General features: G+C 42.0%; 1 pseudogene; it reads right to left on the bottom strand.

Annotated features, from left to right (window-relative positions):
• Nucleotides 1–9,705: 9,705 nt before the first annotated feature.
• LOC150042157 (histone-lysine N-methyltransferase SETD2-like) overlaps nucleotides 9,706–21,857 on the bottom strand; it is a 74,305-nt pseudogene continuing 62,153 nt past the window's right edge.

Genomic DNA, 21,857 nt, shown 5'->3' with positions numbered 1-21,857 from the left:
GTGACGCTTTGTACTCAAGGAGAATGCTCTGCCACTTGAGCCACAGCACCACTTCCTGTGCTCAAGGACAGTGCTCAGGCCCTGAGTTCAAGCCCAAGGACTGGCATAAAAAATCAGATATACTTAAATAAGATACAAGGGAATTTCATTCTTAAAAATGTGGCTAAAGGCCAGTCACCAGTTGCTCATGGCTGTCATCCTACCTACTGAGGCTAAGATCTGAGGATTGTGGTTCAAATTCAGCCCCTGCCCGGGTACTGGTACTAAAGAACTTCAGACTCTTATCTCCAATTGACCACTGGAAAACCAGGAGTGGTGCAATGGCTTAAAGATTAGAGCAATAGTCTTGAGCAGAAGAGCTCAGGGACAACATCCAGTCTGAGGGGTAGGGAGGTATCCTTGAGCTAAAGACCTCAGAGACAGTGCCCAGGCCCAGAGTTCAAACCCCACAACACACCAAAAAAAAAAAAAGGCAGGGGAATGGGCCTAGTGGTAAAGTGATCGCCTAGCATGTATAAAGCTCCGGGGTTTGATTCCTTGCTACCACATACACAGAAAAGGCCAGAAGTGGTGCTGTGGCTTAAGGGGTAGAATGCTACTCTTGAGAAAGACCATTGATAGTACCTAGGTCCTGAGTTCAAGCCCCAGGACTGGAAAAACAACAACAAATCCTAAACCCTGAATATATCACTACCCAATGGACACCATCAAAATTTAGTCTTATATTTTGGCATCTCTGAAATAAGGATATAAAATAAGTATAGGCAAAGGAACAATTAGTTGTGATGTAAAACCCAGGGTTGAACCAGGAAAATTACAGCTGTCAAAATCTAAATTTAATCAATAATATTCCCCAGATACACTCATTATGTTATGATTCCAAATGATGTTACCATTGGGAAAATGTAGGTAAAGGGTGTACTTACTATATTCTATAAATCTTATTTTAAAATGAAACACAGCAAATAGGAAAATATAACAGAAATTAAATTCATTAGTGCCTTTAATATACTGCCTAATTCAAACACTAAATCTACCACAACTTACTTTGGGGTTTCACAGTTTGGTTCACAGCTGTGATTCATGAAATGAGAACAATTTCCTTTCTGAGTAGCATCTATTTTATCTGGGGAAAGAAGAGTTCTGAAGTGAGATCTTTAAAACTTCATACATTTTGCAAAGGTAAAAAATATTAAGGCAAATTGAAGCCCCCTAGCTTGATCTGCACAACTTTTCTCATACCACTTCCCACATCAAAGTGACAAACATCCACTTGTTTGGTTTTTTTTTTTTTTTGGCCTGTCCTGGGCTTGAGCTCAGGGCCTGAGAAGTGTCCTTGGATTTTCTCAAGGTTAGAGCTCTACCACTTGAACCTCAGCACCACTTTGGGCTTTTTTATGTATATGGTAGTGAGGAATGGAACCTGGGTCTTTGTGCATGCCAGGCAAGCACTCTACCACTAGGCCAAACTCACAGCCCCCCCAACTGTTTTTTTTTTGTTGTTTCTTTTTTTCTGGGAAATTGGCTAACTAAAAATATTTTGGAGGCAGTTACGGTAGCTCACACCTGTAACCCTAGCTACCTAGGAAGATGAGATCTGAGGATTGTGGTTCAAAGCCATCCCAGGCACCAAAGACCAGGAGACTCTTATCTCTAATTAACCACTAGAAAATTGGAAGTGGGGCTGTGGCTCAAGAGGCAGGGTGGTATCCTTGAGCTGAAGATCTCAGGGACAGCACCCAGGGTCAGAGTTTCAGCCCTGTGGCTGACACCTCCCTCCCTCCCAAATTTTTTTTTGGAGTACCAGGCACAGTAGGTCACACTTATAATTCTAGCTACTCAGGAGGCATCTGGGACAAAATGTTATTAAGTTCCCATCAAATAACCCACTTTACATGGAGATCCATGCCTGTGGGAACCTGGATAGATAAGACAATGTTTAGATTCTTGCCCAGCAAAAAAAAAATATAAGACTTACTGAAAAATAATTAAAGTAAAAAAAATAACAACGGGGCAGGGAAGGCGGTAGTATATGTGCGGCAAGACTAGACCCTGAGTTCAGCTCCAGTAATCCTACCATAAGCAAAAAATTATGGCAAAATAGTAACTGCATTTGTCATTGTGATTCTCATTTACTTCTCGCAGGGAATTACATATCACGGGGTTCCAATATTATTTTATATATTTGTAATACTTTATTAGAAGAATGGTCACTGTCACAATGCAGTACCTGGGAAAATTTGAGCATGTATCCAAATTACTTGGGGAATATGAGAACTTGCTGGTTACTACAGGCAATCTAGCTGATCCCTACTAAGCCATACAGAAAAGGATTTACAAAAGTGACCAGGTGGCAGTGGCTCATGTGAGCCTTTAATATGAGCTACTCAGGAGGGTGAGATCTGACAATGATGGCTCAAAGCCAGCCCAGGCACAAATGTCCGTGAGACTCTTTTTTTTTTTGCCAGTCCTGGGCTTGAGCTCAGGGCCTGAGCACTGTCCTTGGACTTTCTCAAGGCTAGAGCTCTACCACTTGAGCCTCAGCACTACTTCCGGCTTTTTTCTATGTATGTGGTACCGAGGAATAGAACCCGGGTCTTCATGCATGCTAGGCAAGCACTTTAACCACTAGGCCAAACTCCCGGCCCCCCGTGAGACTCTTATCTCCAGTTAACCACAGAAAACCAGAAATAGTGCTGTGGTTCAAAGTACTACAGCAAAAACCTTGACCTGAAGAGCTCAGGGACAGTACCCAGGCATGGAGTTCAAGCCACATGACTGACTCAAACAAAAAAGTATGGGGCCAGAAGCGTAGCCTAGTGCTAGTGCTCACCTGGCATGCTCAAAGCCCTAGATTTGAATCCTCAGAAAGAGCTAGAAGTGGCTCTGTGGCTCAAGTGGCAGAGTGCTTACCTTGAGCAAAAAAGTATCCAAGGGACAGTGATCAGGCCCCAAGTTCAAGCCCCATGGCGCCCCAAAATAAAAAAACAAAAACAAAAAAGAAACAATACACTTTACCTGGCCTGGTGGCCCATGCCTGTCATACTAGCTGCTTAGGAGGCTGAGATATGAGGATCAAGGTTCAAGACAGCCTGGGCACAAAGGACCTGAAACTCTTATCCCTAATTAATCTCTAGAAAATGGGAAGTGTGGCTTGGCTTATGGGGCAGGGAAGTAGCCTTTAGCTGAAGGGCTCAGAGACAGCACCAGGCTGAATTCAAGCCCCATGACCTCCTCTCCCCAAAAATGTATGTATAAACCAGGAGTGTAGCCTAGTTGTTGAGTGCTCTCCTAACATGGTTCAATCGGTAGAGCACCTGCCCAGCAAACATGAAACTCTGAGTTCAAATTCTAGTATTCCACAAGTAAAAAAACAAAGACATTTGGTATTTAAAGGAAATATGACAGAAACAACAAGCCTTTCAATGTCATGCATTAAGTCACGTGTTAGATGGGGGTCATGCTGCATCATTAAACAAATGCTTGAGTGATTTATCATGTATACTTTAAATTTATTCTTTGACTATCTTAGATACTCATCTATCCTTACCCAGTTGAACCTTGATGTAATCTGATATGTACTAATAACATTTTGACCCACTTTTTTCCTTTGGGGAGGGGGACTGCTTTCTGGTTTTTGTTCTTAAATGGTATTGGGGGATAAGCCCATACAAGGTGAGCACTCTACCATCTCGAGCCACAGTCTTTTAAACACTTTTGTTTCTTTGACAAGGTCTTGCTAACTTTGCCAGAGTTAGCCTTGAATTCAAGATTCTCCTGCCACCACTTCCCCAATAAGTGACATTACAGGTATGCCCCTATACCTGTAACTTTGGCTCCAGAGACTAAGGAGCCATAGCAAAAACTCGTAATGACTTCAAATTCAAGAGAACAAAACTATGCGAGAAAGAAAGAGTATGCACACCTGTCACCAATAACAAACTTCTCTTCTTGTAGATAGAATTTTTCTTTATTCTCTCACTCAATACTTCTTTAAACAAAGTAGCTTCTATGTAGTCAATCTGTACAGTAATTACAAATAAGCTCAGTACAGCAAATTCATCTTCTGTGAAACATCTAACCTTATTCAATGAAACAAAATGAAAAGGTGATTGCAACAGAACTTACGAAGAGATATCTTTGGCAGCTCGTAAGCCCCAACCTTTCTTTTCTGTAAGGATGACTTCTACATCTGCATGCTGTTTTCTCTGAAACCGTCTGTTGGAACAATAATCCCCATTTGGGCATCGGGAAGAACTGATATGAGAGGTTGGTATAAATTAATTCTTTTTTTATGTCTTAAGTTAGTAAAAGGTAATTCCTTTTTTTTTTGGTCTAGCACTCTCCCACTGAGCCACATTGTTACTTCTGTGACACACATTATCACTTCTGTGGCTCCAGGGGAAAAGCATTATAAACCTTGCACACAAAAAGCCTCACAGACAGTGGCTAGGCCCTGAGTTCAAGCCTCATAAATGATCAAAAAATATTTTTAAATGTGAGAGAATAACAGCACACTAAAGACATACAGTATAGCACTCTCATCAGTACAAAGCTAAATATGACCATAATCCTGAGGAAACAGTGAACAGAAAATGACTATGGTTTAAAATAACATGAAGAAATGCTGTATTTTAGGTATTGGCTGGGGTGTGGCTCCAATGTAGAGCATCTACCTAGTAAGTACAAGAAGTTGAGGTTTAGGGCCGGGATTGCAGATAGCATGCATGAAACCCTGGGTTTGATTCCTTGGTACCACACACACAGAAAAAGTAGGAAGTGGTGCTGTGATTCAAGTGGTAGACCACTTACCTTGAGAAAGCTCAAAGACAGTGCTCGGGTCATGAGCTCAAGCTCCAGGACTAGCAAAAAACAAAGTAATAGAAGAAAGAAGTTGAGGTTTAGAAGAGAAACACATTTCACTTGAAGCATTTTTTTTCTTTTGCCAGTCCCAGGCTTGAGCTCAGGACCGGGGATCTGTCCTTGGTCTTCCTCAAGGCTAGAGCTCTGCCACTTGAGGCACAGCATCACTTCTGACTTTTTTCTATGTATGTAATACTGAGTAATCGAACCCTGGTCTTCATGCATGCTAGGCAAGCACTCTATCACTAAGCCAGAACTCACAGCCCAATTTGGAGCATTTTTGAGATGCTAGGGTTTTACCTAATTTTACAGTGAAAGGTAAAATTACTATCTTTTCTTCCCAGGACACCAATGTACTAAAGAAAAAAGGGAACTAAAGCTGGGCGCTGGCTCATGCCTGTAATCCTAGCTTCTCAGGAAGCTGAGATCTGAGGATCAAGGTTCCAAGCCACCCAGGCACACAAGGACTTAAGACTCTTATCTCCAATTAACCTCTAGAAAACAGGAAGTGTGGCTTGGCTCAAAGGTAGCTCATAGCCTTGAGATGAAGAACTCAGGGACAACACCCAGGCCCAGAATTAGGGTGGTAGTCTTGAGCTGAAGCCTCAGGGGATAGCGCCCAGGTGAGTTCAAGCCACATGACACCTCCCCCCCCCAAAAAAAAGGTCTCATGGATTTTCCTACCTGAGTTGGCTTCGAACAGCGATCCTCAGATCTAAGCCTCCTAAGTAGACAGGACTGCAGGCTTGAGGCACCAGGACCCAGTAAAATAATTTTTCAATATATTCATCCACAGGTAGAAAAAGACATTAACTTTGAATTATTTTTGGAATTTACAGAAATTTAGGAGTTTAATAAAAACACAGTACTTTAATCTACTTACCATTCAATCATGGGGAGATGATTAAGACACTCTTCTCCACATACTATTTCACCTTGAGCTCTTTCCTCTTTGGAAAGAGGTACACATTCACACTACATTCATTTAATATCCCGATGGGATGTATTCTTCTTCCTGTTGGGTAAAATCTCATAAAAATTGGTTAACTATTCAGCAGATGACATAATAAGCAAGTATTTTTACTTTAAAGAATTGCTATATATTAATAATTCGAAATAAGGCTATTTGGGAAATAAAACCTGTTGTAGTCTAGTCTAGTTCAGGCTATACTAGGGATTATCAGGGTTTTGTGTTTCTTTGACAGGGTATATACTGCTTGAGCTACATCTCTGGATGACATAAAGAACTTTTTGTTGTTTTTTTTATTAAAGAATTTATTAACATTGATTTTTACATCATATTTCAAGTGACATATTTAACAAACAAGTATTCAAGAAGGGAATCTCTATATCCAATCACTTGCACTTAAGATTTTAGAACATAATTAAAATTAGGCTGAGGTTTTGTATGTCATAGATACATATTAATCTATGTAATGAAACATTATGTCTATAGAGTCATAGATTTTTGTGTCTATGTAGTTGTGTTTATATTTCCAGTACCATGTCCATAGCACTGGGTACACAAATATTGAGTCCTTGCTCTTGTACTGTTTGGATCTAATAGCCACATATTAAGGATACCATGTGCCTTTTGTTCCTTTGGTTTTGACTTGTTTTCTTTGCCAGTCCTGGCCTGAATTCAGGGCCTGAGTGCTATCCTTGGACTTTCTCAAGGCTAGAGTTCTACCACTTGGGCCACAGCACCACTTCCAGCTGTTTTCTATATATATGGTACTGAGGAATCGAACTCGTGTCTTCGTGCATGCTAGGCAAGCACTCTACCACTAGACCAAACTCCTGGCTCCATGAAGAACTCTGAAGTGCTGTGCTATAAAAAAGAAGTTAGGGGCTGGGAGTATGGCCTAGTGGTAAAGTGCTTGCCTAGCATGTACAAAGTCCTTGAGTTGAAGAGCTCAGGAATAGTGCCCAGCCCCAAGTTCAAATCCTGCGACTAACAAAATAAATAAAACATAAATAAAAATAGTGAAGACCTGGTGACTCACACCTATAATCCTAGATACACAGGAGGCTGAGATCTGAGGACCATAATTCAAAGCCAACCCATGCAAGAAAGTCTGAGACTCTTATCTCCAATGAACCACCAGAAAACTGCAAGTGGCCCCGTGGCTCAATTAGTAGGCCACTAGCCTTGAGTTGGAGTGCTCAGAGACAGTGCTCAGGCCCAGAGTTCAAGTCTCAGGACCAATCAAAAACTAAAGAAATAAAATAAAACTAAAACTAAAAGAGAAGTCAGAGCTGGACACCAGTGGCTCACAGCTACTGAAGAGGCTGAGATCTGAGGATCATGGTTCAAAGCCAGCCCAGCAAGGAAAGTCTGTCAGACTTTTATCAATAAATTTCTAGGGCAAGGGTCATAGCCTAGTGACAGAGTGCTCACCTATCACAAACAAAGCCCAGGGTTAGATTTCTGTGTATCACATACACAGAAAACTCCAGAAGCTAGCCAGGTGTGGTGGCTCATGCCTGTACTCCTAGCTACTCAGGAGACTGAGATCTGAGAATCCAATTAACCACTAGAAAACTGGAAGTGGCACTGTGGATCAAGGGGTAGGGCGCTAGCCTTGAGCTGAAGAGCTCAGGGACAGCATCCAGGCCCAGAGTTCAAGCCCCATGACCTGCAAAAAAGAAAAGAAAATTCCGCAAGTGGCTCTGTGGCTTAAGTGGCAGAACACTAGCCTTGAGCAAAGAAGCTTATGGACAATGCTCAGGACCTGACTTCAAGCTCCAGGAAGACACACACACACACACACACACACACACACACACACACACACACACTCAGAGACATTCTTAACCTTGACAGATAAAAAAGACTGAACTCAAAGACTGACAGCATAGCCTAGTGGTAGAACGAAAACTCTGAGTTTGATTCTTCAGTACTACTTACACACTCAAAAAAATGGAAGTGGCACTGTGGCTCAAGTGGTAAAGCACTAGTCTTGAGAAAAGTGTCCAAGGACAGTGCCCAGGCCCTGAGTTCAAGCCCCAGGACTACCCCTACCCCTCCCCCAAAAAGACTGAACTCAAGATCACCATTTTGGAACTCACCCCATATTTCCTAGTTCAGATGAGCTAAGTGTCAGATTGTGAGCATTTTCAAGTGTCATGGTCATATTCAAACACAAGAGAAAAACAGGAATTCATGAGTTACAAATAATGACATAGCTGTCTGGTTAAACTTTAAGAATTGGACCTTATGAGGAAAAAGAGTTGACAGAGTTACTACAGTGTTTTTGGGGGCAGTCATGGGGCTTGAACTTGAGACATGGGCTCTGTTCCTGAGCTCTTTGCTCAAAGGCTAGTGTTCTACTACTCTGATCTACAGTGCCACTTCTGGTTTTCTGGGGGTTAATTGTAGATACAAGTCTAATGGACTTTTCCAAGCTTGGGCAATCTTCAAACCTCAGATTTCAGCCTCCTGAGTAGCTAGGACTATAGGCATGAGCCACCAGTACCCAGTCTAAACACTTTTCTGTTGCTGAAGTTTTATTTCCTTTTCTTGTCACTTTTTTCTCCAGTTCTGGAGCTTGAACTCAGGGCCTCTGCACTGTCCTTGAGCTCTCTGAAGGCTACTGCTCTCCCACTTGAGCCACAGCACCACTTCTGACTTTTTCTGTATATGTGATTTTTCTGTATATGTGCATGCTAGGCAAACACTCTACCACATTTCCTATGGCCCCACACCTTTTTTTTTTTAAACCAGTCCTAGGGTTTGAACTTGGGGCCTGAGCACTGTGCTTGGACTTTCTCAAGGCTAGAGATCTACCACTGAACCACAGTATCACTTCTGGCTTTTTCTGTGTATGTGGTACCAAGAAATCGAATCCAAGGCTTCATGCATGCTAGGCAAGCACTCTACCACTAGGCCAAACTCCTGGCCCTTCTTAGTCCTTCTGTCACCTCCCCCCAGCCCCCATTGTTTTGGTCCTAGGCCTGGGAACTGTCCTGAGCTCTTCAGCTAAAGGCTAGTACTCTAACACTTGAGCCACAGCGCCACTTCAGGTAAGTCTCATAGACTTTCTTGCCCAGGCTGGCTTTGAACCATGCTCCTCAGATCTCAGCTTCCCGAGTAGCAAGGATTACAGATGTGAACAAGCAGTCCCTAACTCCTTCTGTCACTTTGTCATGAAAAAGAACTGGAGGCTGGGGGTGGTGGCTCACACCTGTAATCCTACTCAGGAGGCTGATCTGAGAATTAAGGTTCAAAGCCAGCCCAGGCACTAAAGTCTCCAATTAACTCCCAGAAAATTGAAGTGGTGCTGTTGCTCAAGGGGTATGGCAGTAGCCTCAAGCTGGAGAGCTCAGGGACAGAGCCCAGGTAGAGTTCAAGTGTCATGACGAACCAAAAAAAGAATTTGAGAGAAACTTAACTATTATACTTGTAGATTCAAAGACAAAATGAGAGAAAAAATTAGGCATATTATTTTTTTTCCAGGGGTGGGGCAAGGTAGGTGGAGAACATATAATATATCCAAATAGGTAAACATTTTATAGATTTTTACTTTACATCACTTAACAAGAATCTAAAAATGTGTCATGCAAGCCTTGATTTGACTCACCTTTCTGTCAAATAAACATTTTCTTTGATAAGATCAAAGTAACAAGGCATCTTTCCCTGCTTGGCAATTCCACTGCTGTGGGTCCCTGAAGTCATCCATAATGCAGGAAGGCCCGATCAGCTCTGAGTGTAGAGGCCCTGATGTCTCTTCCTGCTCTATCTCCACTCTGACTTCCTTTCTGTCTTGAAGCTCGCCTTCACTTTCAGAGTCACTCTCTAATTCCTGCCTCCGTTTTTTGGGAGGCCCTCTACTTTTGATATCATTTTTTCCCCAAGGTTTTGGAAAACTCTTTTTTTTCATTCACAGCTATGGGGTCTTTAATGGAATTGCTGCTTATTTGGGGGGGGGGCTTGCACAGATCCCACATCCTTCTGAAGGGAGAGAAGAAATTTATTGGACTGGCTTGAACAGTGGGATCCACCTCTCTGATCCCAACTCTCTTCTCCTTCTCGGTCATCTGTTAAGGAATCTGGATCCTGACCTTGAATTCGATCGTAAGTGATTCCAGCTCTGGGAGGCCTGCCGGCTGATCTAAGGTTCCAGTAGCCATTGCCATGCCAGTAATTATGGGTCCCACCATACCGTTCCACAGTTTGGCAATATTTGTGTGCACCATAAGACCCAAAGCTGCTGTTGGGTTGCTGGTAGGTGGTAGTAGGTCTTTCTTGTTGAGGGAAGTCCCATCCCAGGTTTCTGAACTCCTCTGAGGAAGGCAAACTGTCCAGATGGGAGATATCTAAAGAGGAAAAAGAAACTGAGCGCTATTTTGCCCAGTCTACTATCTGGCCAATTAGGAAAAGTGATCAGTTCCTGGGACTTATGTGGGACCTCTTCAAAATCATCAGAAGAATACACTGGCAGCTATTTGTGTTGTCTAGATGTTTTGGCTTTTACTAGATCCTCTGAAGTTAGGTGAGCTAGAGAGTCAGATTTTCCATCAGCATGACTGGTACTGTCCACTCCATCGCTCTGAGGATGATGAGCCATTTCAAGCAGATACTGCTTGTCTACTTGTGTTCTGCTGAACTGTGTAAAAGAAATTTTGGGATTCTTCTCCACTCCTTTATGAAGGAATAACTTTTTGGTTTGAGGACAGCTTTTGTCATAGTCTCGAACTTTTCGTTGTAGGAATGTCTCCTTGACGCTAATCTCTCATCTTCCCAATGACCAGAATAATGTCTAAACTCTGACTGCTCCGAGAAGAACAAGGAATTGTTTCATCCATGGGTAATGTGGCATTCTTTGGCACAATCATGGCACAACCACAACAGACAGGAGGCTGTTTCTGGGAATACTGCTATCATCAGACTCTGCATCTTCCAATTTGCTGCCATCACTTGAACTTTCTGAAGAACCAGAATAATCTTCAAGGACGATTGACACATTTTCAGGAGCAGGACCACTACTGTCACATTTTAAGGTGTAAGGTGCACTGCCATTGGATTCCAGGTCACAGGATGTTGGGAGCCAGAGTGGAATCAAACCATACTTTTATTTGCATCAGACAATTGCTTTATTGTCTTATTGTTTTCTGGCCTGTTCTGTTTAAATGACCTGAGATTTACCATATGAATATAACCCCCAACAGTTCCCTGATTTACCATCTGAATGTAACACCTGGCAGTTCCCTGGTTTCAAGAAAGGATATAAGCCTTGAGTTGGAAATAAACGGGGCTGCAGTCTTTACCTGGGCTGCAGACCTCCCGAACCCCATCTGTTTGTCTCTCTTCTATTTTTTCCAGTCCCTGTCCCCTATTTCAGGAATCTTGGTTCGCTGCCGGCAGGCCCTGGCAAGTGGCGCCCGAACAGGGACTCTGAAAATCTGGGACAACGGTGGAGGACCCCGCTGTGGTGAGTGACACGTCATAGGACTCAAGAGAGGATCTTAAGAGAGTGAGAGAGCGGGAGGCTGTATTGTCGGGAGTAAAAAATTATGGGTCAAGATGGCCGCAGGCTATATGTGCCGGTCCTAAGAGACATACTTGAAACGGGTGGGACAAGGGCAGCTTGAGAGCTTCCTACAGTTTATCGAGGAGGCATACCCGTGGTTTCCAGAGGAGGGAACCCTAAATTTAGAAACCTGGCTAAGGATAGGGAAAGGAATTCAAGATTATTATGGTGTAAATGGCCCTGAAAAGACCCCTGCAGAGGCTATTACTTTATGGAATTTAGTAAATGAATGTTTAGATCGTCAACATGAGAATGCTGAACTTAATCTTGAATTAGAGAACCCTTCTGAGAAACCTGAGGCTGAGCCATGTGCCACAGCCCGAGAGAGTCTAAATGAGATTTTGAGAAGGGAACAGCCAGTAGATATTGAGTATAAGAATTCAGGTTTGGATAACAAGAAGGGAAGATATGATGAGGACCGGCCAGCTATGGTGGAGGAGATGTTTAGAGAAATCCTCTATCTACTATCTAAGATGGGGATAGAGCAGAGATCCCCCCAGAAGTAGGAAATAGATATGAACCCCCAGCCACTATCTTGGCCTATTCTAATCCTTATCCCCTATTCACACTGCCTCTGGCTGCAGCCTTGCAGCCCCAACCACCTTCTCAACCTTTATGCATGTCTAAAGGTCCTAGCAACAAGTGCCTCCTAACAGGCACTACAACCAGGCACAGTACATCACAACTAAACCCGGCTCATGCTGCTAAAAGGCATGTAATATCAATCCCAGCAGGACAGAGAATAGCACAGCTGGTGCTATACTTCCCATGGGGACTGCTAATTCCTCTACCCCACGTGGACAGAGAGGATTTGGATCCTCTGATCTCTATTGGGTACTAAGCATAAAACAAGAGAGGCCTGAGATGACTAAAAGCCCTTTAATATTAGACACAGGAGCAGATGTGTCTGTGATATCTGAAAAACATTGGCCAGCCCAATGGCCCCTGACAACCTCTATGACTTCACTATGAGGGATTGGGAATGCAACTGACCCACAGCAGAGCAATGCAATCCTTGCTTGGAGAGATGAGGAAGAGCACTCTGGTCATTTTCAACCATTTGTCCTGGATCATTTGCCAATTAATTTATGGGGTCGTGATATCATGGATATGTTTAGTCCTAGTGCTGCAGTTACTAAGCAGCTGCTTGATCAAGGCCTCCTCCCTTCTGGGTGACTAGGCTGAGCAGCACAGGGAGGGCCAGAGCCACTCCAACCCCAGTCTCACCCACCGAGACAAGGATTAGGGTAAAAAATCATTGCAGCTCAGCAGCCGGTGCAGGAACAGCTGGTTTGGGACATGTAACCCCTTCTAACTCTCCATGGAATTCTCCAATTTTTGTTATAAAGAAAAAATCAGGTAAATGGAGGCTGTTACAAGATCTAAGAAAAGTAAATGCAACTATGACACTGATGAGGACATTACAGTCCGGCTTGCCTTCACCCATGGCAATCCCAAAGGATACTTAAAAAATTAACAAGATTGGCTATTCGTCCATTGGAATTCTTGGGCTATTGCTTGGGCCAATTATACAGGAAAAATTTTGCATCACTACCCATTTAACAAACTTCTCCAATTTGCTGCATGCCATACATTTCTTTTTCCGTCCATAGTACAGACCTTGCCTTTGTCTTCTGCTGCTTTAGTTTTTACAGATGGATCCTCTAATGGAATGGCTGCTTTAACCATTAATGGAAAAACTCAATCTTGGGTTACAGGTTTTTCCTCTGCCCAAGAGGTAGAATTAGAGGCTGTTTTACAGGCACTTGTCCTGTTACAAGGTGAGCCCTTTAACTTATACTCAGACAGTCAATATGTAATTCGTTCTCTTCAAGTCATAGAAACTGTTCCTTTTATTGAAACTACTAACTCCAACATTCAGTTCCACCAAGTACAAACTTTGCTTTGTTCTCATAATCACCCCTGTTTTTTTTGGCTTTGTTTGAGCTCACACGAATCTTCCTGGCCCTTAAAGTGAGGGCAATGCAGTTACTGGCTCTGCTACCAGAGTTTATTTAACTCAGACTGAACTTGCAAAGCAGTCACATGCCATCCACCATCAAAACAGTCGAGCCTTGTGCTGACAGTTTAAATTATCTAGAGAAGCAGCACGACAAATAGTTAAGACTTGCTCCAATTGTGTCCCTTTTTCACCAGCCCCCCATACAGGTGTAAATCCACGGGGTCTGCTTTCCAATCACATTTGGCAGATGGATGTCACACACATTCCATCATTTGGCCAGCTAAAATATGTTCATGTTACAGTACTTATTCTAATTTTATCCTGGCCACCCCCCCCTTGCTGGGGAAGCTACTAAGCATTGTATTTCCCACTGCCTTGGCTGTTTTGCTGTGATGGGGATTCCCTCACAAATTAAAATAGATAATGGTCCTGGTTATGCAGGACATGTATTTCAATCCTTCTGCCATTCTTATAATATCACTCATATTACAGGCATTCCTTATAATCCTCAGGGCCAGGGTATTGTGGAGAGAGCTAATGGATTATTAAAACATCAAATTTTTAAAATAAAGAAAGGGGAATTGTATCCTGCTACCCCTGTGAATATCATGCTCTATTTGTTTTACATTTTTTGAATTTGGACTTAAATAATTTATCCGCTGCTCAGCGATTTGGGAAAAAAGAGAGCAGCGTGCTTTTGCCTTAGTAAAGTGGAAGGATCCCCTAACCGGTGCTTGGCACAGACCCGATCCCATTCTAACATGGGGTCGAGGGCATGTATGTGTTTTTTCACAGGAAGAAAATGACGCCCACTGGCTGCCTGAACGCTGTGTTCAGATTGTGGAGAGTGACAGTGGCCATCCAAGCAGAGACTCACTGGGCCTATACCCCCAACCCTCCAGTGGTGCATCCTGCAATGTGGGAAGGACTTGAGTTATTCATACATGTCAATGGGGCTGCTCCTGATCTGTTTGTTCAACACATTCACATGATTCCTCAGTGTGTCAATCACCAATATTACTGGGACTTCCTCACAGCTACTAGACTGGTCAGGAGCCAATTCTACCCAGCTCTTCCTATCAAGAGAACAGCATGAGCTGTGTTTCTCCTCCTTTTGCTATTATGTATGTACCTTTTAACATATTCATTGATTCTACACAATTTAATGTAACATGTTATAATTGTTCTTTTACAAATTGCATGCTATTGGGATAAAGGATTGTTTTTGTTCTTTTTTTCCCCTATTCCCCTTCACCCATTGGATAAGCAGTAGTTTGTCTTTACCATCCCTCTTCTTGACAACCTATTTTGTAAAAGATGCCCAGGTGAAATGCAAAGGCCTCCGGAGGTAAGTAGAAATCAGCCAACCCCCTGTATGTCTGTGTTTTATTTTGTTTTGTTTTAAAAAAAGGTGCACTATGGGCCTAAAACAGAGAGGAAAAAGCTGGATGCAGCAATCTCTCTAAGGCCTGGGTAGTCAAGGGACACCTTGACCCCTCCTTCTGAGTTTCTTGTCGTTTTGTGAAAACATTCATCTGAGCTCATGTTTTTGTGTTAAGTGTATTTGATTGAGTCCAATTTTTTTGTTATATGTCAATGTCTGATTTTGTTTCAGAGTCTTTTGTAGGTAGGTTAGGATGGCCTCTATCTGCCAGCTACCAGGGAATGGAAATCTATCTTTCCATCATTCTGGTAGTTTAAGGCCAGGCATGCCATCAAAAGTTTAGGAGTTACTTAAAAGTCTCTGCTTCTCTGTCTTGTTTGTGTTACATATTTTTCGTTGGGTATCTTTCCTTGTCTAGTTTTGTCTTTAAAATTGGTACCAGTTCTAAAAATGGATCCTTATGGTTTTTCTGTGTGTACTCAAGCACACATCCTTGTTATCAATTTAAATATTTCTAGGAAGTAAAAGTTTTGGCCCCACTTGGGCCTGGTATGGCCCCTCTCAATCGGCTACAGTTGAGGTAAGCAAAGGCCAGACAAAGCAGCTGCAGACTTAGTCTAGTTTCCTGTTTCCTAACAACCTGCTAAAGTGACAGTCTGGAGACAGTTCGTGGCAGGACTCAAACTTCAGTCTTAGTTCTCCTAAGTTTAAGACTCTCACCCAAATTTCATCTGTAAAAGGTATTATGGTAATATGTCTAACATCAGGAACTAGCTCTGAAAAAATAAATTCCAGCTAAGTTGCCTTGTAAAAAGTTTTATTTTGTGGGGCTGGGAATTTGGCCTAGTGGTTAAAGTGCTTGCCTAGCACGCACGAAGACCCAGGTTCAATTCCTTGGTACCACATATATAGAAAAAGCCGGAAGTGGTGCTGAGACTCAAGTGGTAGAGTTCTAGCCTTGAGAAAGTCCAAGGACAGTGCTCAGGCCCTGAGCTCAAGCCCAGGACTGGCAAAAAAAAGTTTTATTTTGTACCTGGCTCTCACCTGCAAGAGTAAAATTGGCAAAGCTCTCTTGACACAAACTTCTGGATAATGTACGCCCAATATTAATTTTGTGTGCTTTAAGATCCTTGAGTATGAATGTGTGTAATTGGGTGTGAATGAATATGTTCAAGGTTAAATGGTCAACATGCTATGTAAAACAATGGATAAATTTATACTTAAACACAAAGGCAATTGGGTAATTCTAAGTTTAAACTTCAATAAAAGTATTAGGTTTAAATGCTTCCTATGTCTCAAAGGATTATTGCATTATTTTAAAGAGAAACTGGTAAAAAGTCTTTTTCTAAAGATCCTGAAATCTGCATTTTAAAAATCTGGTATTGCAATGCATACAGCTGTTTACATTGTGAACATTGTATCCTGTTTAGCCTAGAGGTATTAGGGAATTTGGAATTTATTTCCTTAAGTTAAAGTTTGGAGACATGTATTAGAGATTTAAATGTGAATTTGTTTATCAATGTCAGAAACTTTGCCTATCTGTCTTTTCCTACAGACTGACACTGAAAATCTGATAAAATGTGGATAATGTGAATGTTTAAAGGTTTATCTCCTTATGATTTGGTTTCATACTACTTCACAATTGGGTGTATTTTAAAAAAGGAAGGAAACTAAGTCCAGACTTAGACTTTTGGTGCACTGATGTCTGTAATTCTTGCATTAGGGAAAAACTGTTATTTGAGTTTAAACTGTTGTTGGAGTCCTAGGCAGTAATAATCTAAACTGCAGGATAAAACAAAAAGCCTCTTCTAAAAGGCAAAGGGAGTGCCTTGATCCCTAGGGGGCCTGGAAACAAAAGGAGTTCTTTGAACCCTTAAAAGTTTTTCAAATGCAAATAAAGGCTATAGTGTTAATTGTTTAAGCAAACCCCCCCTCAAAAAAAAGGAAAAATTAGGACTACCAAAATGATTGCTTAATTGCTATATAGCCTGCTCTTACAAGTCTCCTTATAGCAATTTCCAGCTGGGCCATGGAGAAGGACAGCAATCCTTATTCAGATGTAACTTTGGCTCTTACCAGGTTCCAGGTAAGATCATGCTTAGAGACTATTTCTGTGTTGACCACCTTGTTGCTTTAATTGGAGTATCATGGGCTTTTGTAGGACTCATTGATCTGAAAGCTGTAGTTTCGAGCCAACCTGGGCAAAGGGAAGTCCATGTGAGACTGTGGTGTTTAATCTGCCAGCAAAATGCTGGGACAGAGTTGCTCTGGAGCTCAAAGTGGCAGAGTGCTAGCCTTGAGCTGGAGAGCTGAGGGACAGCACCCAGGCCCCGAGTTCAAGTCCAGCAACCAACAAAGTGAAATGCCAATGGGTTGTTCATCCCTGTGTGGAGAGACACTACTGGGACAAAAGAAATAAAGCATCCAGATGCAGAAAGCCTCTGCTTGGATGGCAGAGATGGTGTCAGAGCCTAGAGTCACTTGTGCTTGGCCATTCAATATTAATCAGAGCCAGGAGGTCATAGAATAGTTGGTAAGCATGCCTTACTAATGCCCATGCCTTTCATAACTGGGCAAGATAGTAGGTAGTTTAAAGTCCTAACTGCGCGAATTTTTGATTTGACACCAGCCACAAATTCAGGAAAGTTTGTGGATCTGGGGCTTGTGTCTCTATTAATCTGTTTAGATCTGGCAACTGAAGCATTGTTAAGGTTACAGAGATTTAGTTCCCCAGACAATCAAGAAAATGCCTTTGCAAATGGATGCTAAGTAAGCTACACTATTCTAGCCAAAGATGGTTTGTGCAGTTGTTAAATGTTAAATATGATCTCTAGTTTGGAGCAAATTATTGTTCCTGATATCGAATCCTTGCAACCCCTTGATAAAACAGGCTAGACTTTTTAAGGTCCTTGGTCAAGCACAGAGACAACGCCCCTGACTCAGCTTAAAGATGTCACAAAAGCTGAATCTCCACCCATCAATCCCCTTTAGATAAAGGGACCAGAGTCATTTTTGGAAAGTAAGACAGGATAAATTAGAGGTATTGGAAAGAGTAGAAATTGCACTTGCGTTTCTTTTAAAATAAAGACAGGGGATATGTTGGGAGCCAGAGTGGAATCAAACCATACTTTGATTTGCATCAGACAATTACTTATTGTCTTATTGTTTTCTGGCCTTGTTCTGTTTAAATGACCTGAGATTTACCATATGAATGTAACCCCCAACAGTTCCCTGATTTACCATCTGAATGTAACACCTGGCAGTTCCCTGGTTTCAAGAAAGGATATAAGCCTTGAGTTGGAAATAAACGGGGCTGCAGTCTTTACCTGGGCTGCAGACCTCCCGAACCCCATCTGTTTGTCTCTCTTCTATTTTTTTCAGTCCTTGCCCCCTATTTCAGGAATCTTGGTTCGCTGCCGGCAGGCCCCGGTAACAGGAAAATACAACATCATCAGAAGTATTTGCGTGCCCTCTTTCTTCATCATCCAAAGAGATGTCTGGTCTACCTTTTTGATCAGGCAATAGGGAATTCCCTTCATCTTGACCCTCCTGCAGACCATGTCCCGATAATCCATTATTGTGCCTGTTTTCCCAGGAAGCAAATCCCTTTCTCGAATCACATTTTCAATCTTTGTTTACAAAGGAATACAATACAAACAAATTACTGATAATTACTTTCAAATGCGAGCATCACAGTTTAACATGTGTTGGCAGAGAAATTGTTTTAAACAGTGGTGTAAATCTCACTATATTACAGATTTTATAAGCTCCTTCTTAAGGAAATTTCATACATTCAATTGTATAGAGAATAGTATAATACACCCCTAACCATCAACTCCCACCTATATTTTTCTATTGTTTTCTGTTACATAAAGAGTATCTTCCAATGTTTTATTAATTATTATTTATTATTTATTTGTTGTTTTATTTATTATTTATTACCAGACTGGGGCTTGAACTTAGGGCCTGGCCACTGCCCTTGAGCTTTATCAAGGCTACTACTCTACCACTTGAGTCACAGCACCACTTCCAGCTTTTTCTGTGTATGTGGTACCAAGGAATCGAACCCAGGGCTTTATGCATGCAAACAAGCACTCTACCACTAGGCCATACTCCCAGCCCTGATAATTATTTTCTAGGGAATGTTTTTCTTGAACAAGGGAGATTATTGTGACATACGATGTATTCTGATTAAACTTACTCCCTATCCTCTTCTTAAAGTAATTTCAGTACTCTTCTGTTTTTTAATTAATTCTTTTGGTGTGGTACAGGGGCTTCAACTCAGGACCTCATGTGTTTGTTTGTACAGTGAGTGCTCTACCCATGAGCCCACCTGCTCTTTCTTGACTATTTTGGAAATGGAGTTAGGAAGTTATCTGCCACCAGATAGACCTCAGCCTCCTAAACAGCAAGGATTAAAGGCATGAGTTATGGTTACACAAATCATTGTTCTATTTTCTTTTCTTTCTTTCTTTTTTTGGTTGGTCGAGGGGGCTGGAATTCTGGGCCTGGGTGGTGTGCCTGAGCTCTTCAGCTCAAGGCTACAGCCTTACCCCTTGAGCCACAACCCCACTTCTCATTTTCTAATGATTAACTGGAGAGAAGAAGCTCAAGTTCTTTAGTGCTGCTTTGCTTTGCACCATAATCCTCAAATCTCAGTCTCCTGAATAGCTAGACTTACAGGTGTGAGCCACACTGCCTGGCTCATTGTTCTATTTTCATACATGCAAATATATTACATCATAGAAAGTAATTTACAGCCAGGTGCCAGTGGCTACTCAGGATGCTGAGATCTGAGGATCAAGGTTCAAAGGAAGCCCAGGTATGAAAGTCGCTGAAACTCTTATCTCCAATGAACAACCAGAAAACCCTAAGTGGCACTGTGGCTCAACGTGGTAGAGCACTAGCCTTGAACTGAAGAACTCAGGGAAAGCATTGAGGCAACTAGGACCAAGAACAACAATAAAGGATAGTAATGAATATTTTAGTATAGTTGTCTCTCTCTATGCCACAGTCCACTTATTGTGGCTTCACTGTATTGCAGGTTTTTAAAAACAAATATGCGCTGAGAGTGGGGCTTGGTGGTAGAGTACTTGCCAAGTGTGCATGAAGTCTTGGGTTCAATTCCTCATTCCTCAGTACCACATAAACAGAAAAAACCAGAAGTGGTACTGTGGCTTAAGTAGTAGAGTGCTAGCCTTGAGCAAAGAAAGCTCAGGGACAGTGCCAAGATCCTGAGTTCAAGCCTCAGGACTGGAAAAAAAAGTAAATAGTGATCCCTTATCTATTATGGTAATTATATTCCAGAGACTCACACTACAGGTGAAAATTCTCAGAGTAGCAATAAGTGACCCACAACATAGTGAGGCATGACTATATAAGGCTGCTGCTTCATGAATTTTCACCTATTATGGGGGTCTGTGGAACTAACTCAATAGGTGAAGATTACTGTAGTCAAAACTATATGACTGAGAATGTGGCTTAGTGGTAGACTGCTTGCCTAGCATGTATGAAAACCTGGGTTCCACTACTCAGTACCACATTAAAAAAAAAGTAGAGCTGTATCTCAGGTAGTAAAGTACTAGTCTTGAGCAAAAGAAGTCCAGGCCCTAAGTCCAAGTCTCAGGACTGGCAAAAAACACAAAACCCCCAAATCTAGGCCAAGTTTTGCCTAGTGGTTAGAGTGCTTGCCTAGCATGCATGGAGACCCGGGTTGGGTCCTCAATACCACATACATAGAAAAGTGGAAATGGTGTTATAGCTCAAGTGATAGAGCTCTAGCTTTGAGGAAAGCTCAGACCCTGAGTTCAATCCCAGGACTTGAAATAAAAAGAAAGAAAAGAAAAAGGTCCAGGAGTTTAGCCTACTAGTACAGTGCTTCCCTAGCATACAAGAAGACCTGGGTTCGATTCCTCAGTACAACATACATAGAAAAAAGCCAAAAGTGGTGCTGAGGCTCAAGTGGTAGCGCTCTAGCCTTGAGAAAGTTAAAAGCTCAGGTCCTGAGCTCAAGCCCAGATTGGCAAAAATAAAATACTAAAAATCTGTGTTCTAAGAAGTATTAATGATCAACAAAATCATCACAAAACCAGTTGTGTGGTGCCAGGAGTTTGGCCTAGTAGTACAGTGTTTGCCTAGCATGCAGGAAGACTGGGGTTTGATTCCTTGGTACCACATACACAGAGAAAAGCTGGAAGTGGTGCTGAGGCTCAAGTGGTAGACCTCTAGCCTTGAGAAAAGCCCAAGGACAGTGCTTAGGCCCTGAGTTCAAGCCCCACAACTGAAAAACTAAAAATTAAAACCAACCAACCAACCAACCAATAAAAAACAGTTGTATATGTGGGAAATTAAAGCATAAATCAAAAGGACTGGGAGTTTGGCCTAGTGGTAGAATGCTTGCCTAGCATTCTACCCAGGTTCAATTCCTCAGTACCACATACAGAGAAAAAAGCCAGAAGTGGTAGAACTCTAGCCTTGAGTAAGTCCAAGGACTGTGTTCAGGCTCTGAGGTCAGGCCCAGGACTGGCAAAAATAAAATTTATAAAAGCATAAATTAAAGAAAGAAACCTTTATTTGCCACTTACAGAAGTTTTGTAAGTGGTTTTTATTCAACTTTGGCTGTATAAGTAATTATTTCTCTGAATGTGATCAAATAGGAAATCATTATTCAAAAGTATACAATAATATTCAAGTGGAAAAGTCAAAGTTTTCATATGTTAAAGAGCAATCCTTTTTTGTTTTTCTGTTTTTTTTTGTGGGTTATGGGGCTTGAACTGTGGGTTATGGTTTTTTGTGGGTTATGGGCCTGGGTGCTGTCCCTGAGCTCTTCAGATCAAGGCTACCGCCCTGCCCTTGAGCCAGGACCCACTTACTGTTTTCTATTGGTTAATTGGAGAAAAGTGTCTCAGGTCCTTTTGTGCCCAGGCTGGCTTTGAACCTTGATCTTCAGATCTCAGCCATTTGAGTACCTAGGATTACAGGTGTGAGCCACTGAGCCTAGCATGGTTAAGTATTTTTAAGAAATAGAATCCACTCTGAAATTAAATCTTACATAGAAGTTCAATACATAACATCAGAAAAAAAGTTATCTTCAGGGCCAGGAGTTTAGCCTAGT

Source organism: Megascapheus bottae, chromosome 36, assembly GCF_031878675.1.
Source record: "Megascapheus bottae isolate mThoBot1 chromosome 36, mThoBot2.hap1, whole genome shotgun sequence".
Classification (NCBI taxonomy): domain Eukaryota; kingdom Metazoa; phylum Chordata; class Mammalia; order Rodentia; family Geomyidae; genus Megascapheus; species Megascapheus bottae.
This window is presented reverse-complemented; position numbering and strand designations above follow the sequence as displayed.